Source organism: Sceloporus undulatus, chromosome 4, assembly GCF_019175285.1.
Source record: "Sceloporus undulatus isolate JIND9_A2432 ecotype Alabama chromosome 4, SceUnd_v1.1, whole genome shotgun sequence".
In the NCBI taxonomy this organism is placed as follows: domain Eukaryota; kingdom Metazoa; phylum Chordata; class Lepidosauria; order Squamata; family Phrynosomatidae; genus Sceloporus; species Sceloporus undulatus.
In genome coordinates, this window is record NC_056525.1 from 48,934,020 (window position 1) to 48,940,331 (window position 6,312).

The window sequence follows — 6,312 nt, forward strand, 5'->3', positions numbered from 1 at the left end:
CTCTTAAGAGTCCTGTAATTTCTGGTCTCTCTTACTTTTGTTATTAGCACTGATCGTACCTCCGCGGACAAAGGGGCAAGGGAGGGAAAGATGGTGGCGGCAACAACGGATGGGGACAAAGAAAGGGCGACTCCCCCGAGCCAGCCCATCACACTCCGCTCCTCCCATCCTGTGGAACCCGAATCAGATGCCGTAACGTTCCCATTTAAATACAGCAATGCTTATATTGGCACAAGGGATAACCCGGGGTAAAACCTACTATTTTTTTGCGCCGGTTTATAGGCTTCTGATCCGGTTTAAATGTTTGGATTCAAATCAAATTCAAATCGCTGTGGGAACGATAGAGGGTAAATCTAGAACTGTTCTAGAGTTAATTCGGGATTGAGTGAGAACGATACACCCTGGATTTTCTTTGTAAACCGGTGTATAAGTGAGTGGGAACACCCCTTGGGATGCAGAAGCATGGTTTGATCCACAATGCAGCTTTTAAAAATAGTTCTGAAAAATAATTACATGAGCCATGGATTAAAGCACTGTAAACTTGGTGCTGTTTTATCTCCAGAGACTCTGAATTCCCAGAAAGGAGGACATTCTTTGTCTTTGATTTCTATGTTTTATAGGGCAAAATAAGCAACACATGGGCCACAGACTTAGGGTTGCCATAATTCTCTACTAAAAACCAGGACAAAATGTAGGATAAAATTTAGCCCAAAATGTAGGACATTTAAGAAAATGGAGGACCTTAAATGTCCTACATTTTGGGCTAAATTTTATCCTACAATTGTCCTATATTTTGGTCTAAATTTTGTCCTACATTTTGTCCTGGTTTTTAGTAGAGAATTATGGCAACCCTAGCCGCAGTGGATAAATATAAAAGGATTGAGCTCTATGTATAAGTACAGGTAATTAAAAGTATTTCCCCCTTGGATTTGGAGAGCAGCTATCCATAAGTAATCAGGAATAAAAAGGAGGAAAGAAGGAAAAAAGAAATGTGGCAGAAACTAATCGGGAATAGTTATGGTTTTATTTAATACAATTGCATTATTTGTAGAGGAGGGTTATGGTCTTCCAGATTTTTGTAGACTGCAGTTTCCAAAATCTCTCATCATATGCTTTGCTGCCAAAAGTTGGAGTCCAATAACGCCTGGAAGGCCACAGCATCTCCACCCGTATTGCACATCTTTCCTTTCTTCCATTATGGATTTTCCATTCTTCCATTCAGGCACTGACAGATTAGCTTCAAAAAGGTACCTATATCATGTGACTAGGGTTGCCATAAGTCAGGACCTCCAAACTGGGACAAATGTAGGGCAACATTTTCAAATGTAGGGCATATTTTTTAAAAATGGAGAAAAAAATTGATTATTTTTAAAATATGTTAATATAAATGCATGTTTCTTAGGCATGCTCAAAATGGAGGACATTTTGGCATTACTCCTAGACAGATGGCAGAAATGTACTTCCCTTTCTGGCCAAACCACCCCCTTCCCCATTCCAAAACACACGACAGCACATTTGGGCATTTCACATGACTTTACTTAACATGGCCTCTTGCATATTTCAGAGGCTTATTCCATAACCAAACCCTTTGGGTTTAACACTGAACATGGGTTAACATGGCTATGCATATCGAACATGTCAAGGTGGTTAAACAAAAAGTGGATTTGCCCTCGGTTTCATAGAATCATAGAATCATAGAGTTGGAAGAGACTGCAAGGGCCATCCAGTCTTTGGTTTTTCTTCACTGCACATGAGTATGTAAAAAGCAGAGCAAATTACATTGGCCATGCCTCAGAGGTTTCATCATAATCAGCATTAAAAGGAGAAAAAACACACAGAAAAGGCACTTTGGAAAGTCACACTGTCTCGGCTTCAAAAATAGTGGGCACAGGCCTATGAAGCTGACTGATATCAATATCATCATCACTACCACCATCATCATCACTAACAATGTTAAAAGAAAGCAAACTTGTTAGCATTAAAAGCAGAAAAATTATACAAAAATAGACTTGGGAAAAATAAATATTAGAAAAATACACAAGGGCCACGCACCACCTCCTCCTCCTCCTCCTCCTCCTCATCATCATCATCATCCTCACCTCAGTGCCAAAGGAAATGGCCCTCTCCCCTCTGCTGCCTTGCTGGGACTGGTCCACGTGGGGACCAAACAGAGGAGGAGCTCCTCCTCCTGAGGCTGGCTGGCCAATGGGGGCAGACTGGGGCAGGAACAGCCCCGCCCCCTGCCAGCACTCACAGGCTCTGGCCTGCAGCAGGGGCAGGCTGTTCAACCCTTGCCCTGCCAGCCTGCCCTCAGGAGGAGGAGCTCCTCCTGCTTAGCCCTGCGTGTGGCCCTGAAAGGGCACGCAGCAGGGCAAGGAGAAGCGCTGGCAGCCGGCAAAGGCTGCATTGGGGGTGGCGGCCCCAGAGGTGGATGCGCGCGATGGCCCCAGCAGGAGTGGCCGCACGCGACGGCAGCCGCCGCCACCGCCGCAGCGGTAACCTCCTCGACCCGGGAAAAACATGGGTCAATGACGAAACCGTGCAGGGACACCCCCTAGTGACGAAAAAGTGGGATTGTCCTGCCAGCAGCCGGCTTATGGCAACCCTATATGTGACCAAGGAAGAGTATCATACTGTCTGTCCTCCAATCCACCCCACTCCCAATACTGCTGGACTGCAAATCCAAACAGCCCTAGCCAGTATAGCCAATTATGACGAACGTTGGGATTTGTAATCCAATATCTGAAGGCTACAATTCCCATCCCTGCCAGACATAGAAACCACATATGAGTGACATTTATTATTTTTTCCTACTATCTGTATCTCACAGGATAAGCCAATGTTCTGTGAAAGCTAAAATGAAAGCCAAAAGACAAGGTATTGCTGACAGCATCAGCACAATGGAACTCCTTTTCTTCCCTGTACCACTGACTGGCCTGAAAATGCTCCTCTGTGCTTCCTGGCCCTCTGATTTAGGTTTTTGGGGTGCACAGAGGACTGTGGTAAGTAGGTAAAGATCATCCCTCTTCCTGCTTCTGTTGGATTATGCTGTTCCACCAGTCTTGCATCATTGCTTAAGTTTCTAAGTAGAAATAGATATATTTTCAAGATTTGCAAAAAGTACACAAACCTGATCCAGAGGGCCAGAAAAACTGAAGCCTGCAGATCTGGACCCACAACCCATAGAATTTGGTGGAGCTGAGAGTGAGTTTTCTTCATGGCTGCTCCCAGGCCATTGAATTCTTTTTTGCAAGGAAGAGGTTCAGGTGGCCCCTCATTGTTCTTCTCCAAGCAGGGAAATGCCTTTTACAGCAAACAGGCATTTGGCAATAAGTTGAGCTGCTGTGGAATGAGCCTTTAACTGTGTGGTTGCTGTTCTGCCTTTTTATTTTATTATTTGAGTGTTGGGACTATGACTGGAGACTATGGTTTGATTTCCAGCTCAGCCATGAAACCCACTGGGTGACCTTGCAATAGAATTGGAAATAAATTTCTATACCGATTATCAGTGCATTTAAGCAGATTACATAGTGTAAACTAATTGCCTCCAACAATCTGGGTACTCACTTTAGTGACCTTGGAAGGATGCAAGCCTGAGTCGAGCTTGAGCCCTTTTGCTGGTATTGAACTTGCAACCTTGCGGTTTGTGAGTGAGTGGCTGCAGTACAGGCATTTAACCACTGCACCACCTTGGGCAAGTCAAATGCTCTGAGCCTTAGTGGAAGGCAATGGCAAACCTCCTCTGAACAACTCTTGCCAAGAAAACTTCATCATAAGTTCATCTTAGGTCACCACAAATTGGAAATGACTTGAAGACACACAACAAAAACAGCAACAGTTTTAAATCTACTTGTTTTAATCAATTAGATGTTTTGTTTGATATTATCAGTATTAGCCACCTCTTCCCCCATTCTTTGAGGTGAAGTTTATATAAATGTAACTAATTTTTTCAATTATTAAAAGGAATAATTACTACAATATTATTTGTATACCCCATATGGGTGAAATTCCCATTGAGTTTATATATGCATATAATGAAAATGAAGACTAAAGCAAAAACACTACTGATTTAAATATTGTAGGTCAGAAATTGAATTACTGTACAATCTAAATATAACTTGGAAGAGCCACAGTCATCTGAAAACTTTCAGCCTGTTGTGTGATAAATACAATGAGGGTGCACTTCAATTTATCTAGGAATAAATCTCATTGAATTGGGGTTCAGCTAATTTCTGAGTATGCATGCATTTGATTACAATGGAGAAAGCTGCACTCTTATGTACACTTACCTTGAAGTAGAGTGCCAACTTGGTGTAGTAATTTGAGCATTGGACTACAACTCTGGAGACCACGGTTTGAATCCTCACTCAGTCATGGAAATCCACTGGGTGATCTTGGGCAAATAACACTTTCTCAGTCTCAGAGAAGGACAAAGCCAAATCCTCATAAAATCTTGCCAAGAAACCCTTGTGATAGGTGTGTCTTAGAGTCTCCATAAGGCAGAAATTAATTGAAGGCCCACAAGAACAACATCACAACTCACCCAATACACAAATAATTTGCTACTTGTGTCTTTCATAAAGATGTTATTTTTGATAGTATGTTATCTCCCTTAGCAGTTCTTGCATTTATTGTAGTTAAATAATCACAAAGAAGTGCTCCAGACAAAATCACTTTGGAAAATGAGAACATGCAAGAATTCGGCTGTGGAAGTATCACATATGAAGATTTAATCCTTTTATTTGCAAAAACATTCATGATTTTTCAAATTACCTTTCAAAGTTGCCTAGTGTTTGCTAATCAAATTGACCCTCATTACCTCTAGAAAGTCCATGATTCTCACTAGATGTCCATAAAGTTGCCTAACAGCTATTAAAGATAATTTCAATTAATGATATATTAAAAGTAATAGTCGATGATTATTCAGAGGCAACACAGAACACAGATCAGCAATATCTGAGGTTTCAGTTGGAAACAATGTTTATATTAGCCATACCACTAGGCAGAATGACTGTAGTTGCCTCGTACTGGTTTTCCCCTCTGTTGGAGATGTACCATGCAGCTTGCTCTCTGTGCTTGTTGAAGTAAATTTAAACTGCTAGTCCACTCAGCCTCTGCAGATAGAACTGGAGGGTTGCCATTTTGTTTTTTGCTTCAGGCAGCAAAATGTCATGGGCTGGCCCTGTTACCATGGTATTAACAGTAGAAGAAATTCTACTGCTGCAGTCTGTTTCTAATGTCACTTATGGTAGTTTGCTACCTGTATCTTTTATAAAGATGTTAAACTTGAGAGTATGTTGCCTCTCTTTGCAATTTAAAGCCACCGTTGTGGAAAAAGTGAATTTCCAGAAAGCAAAACAAACTTGTCTGAGCTATAATGTCCTGTAATGTTGCCTTTGTTAGTACTGTACAATGTGATTACTGTGGGATCTTTGTGATTACTAGCAGGGAGAGATGGGCATTCCACTGTCAGTCAGCAAGGGCAACAGCAAATTCCTTTGTCTATAGAATTTCCCCAGCTTTGCTGTGTTTTCCCTTTCAGGACAAAAATCCCTCTGGGGATGTGCTGCAGAGATACCAAATGTTATTTGTGGCTCTGTGGCTTTTTGCCTTTATACAACAGTAGTCATTCAATGGCTTTAAAAACTAAAAAAATATCACTGTAGGCTCTTTTGGAGACAAGCTAGATCAGTGTCTCTCAAACTATCGGATGTGTAGTGGGCCAAGAATTTTTAAAAATTTTTTGGCATGTGCCACAAACTGGTACCATATTTATGTCATCTTATTATTGTATTCAGAGGATGTCCTGGAAACTCACTGCAGACCAGCAGACCACCCCTAGCCATAGACCACCACTATGGGTAGGCCTGAATGAGATTTGAATGTGTAACTGTGGACATTGCTGGGATGTTTGTTAACCTTCTCACTTCTTAGTTGTTAATGTCACCCAAATCTATCCCAATCTTGTTTCCCAAATAGGCCATACTCAGATGCAGAATTTGGAAACATTATTTTGGGAGATTATAACTCTTTATACTGGTAGCTATAGTTTTTTGTTTTTTGTTTTAAAGTGATGTTTTAGAGCACTTCTCATGCCACAAAAATGTTTCCTGATATCTTAGCCAGATGCAACGCGAGCCATTCTGTATCAGAAGTAATTTGGTTTGTAGATTTGGCATTTTTCTACTAGGGTCTGTAAACATTTAATAAGTGCAAGTTGTGCAATGTAAATAGGATTGCAAGTTAATTTGTTAAATGCAAAATTTTTCAAAGGAGCTCAAGCTAGTATACTTTGTTCCCATATCCTTTTAT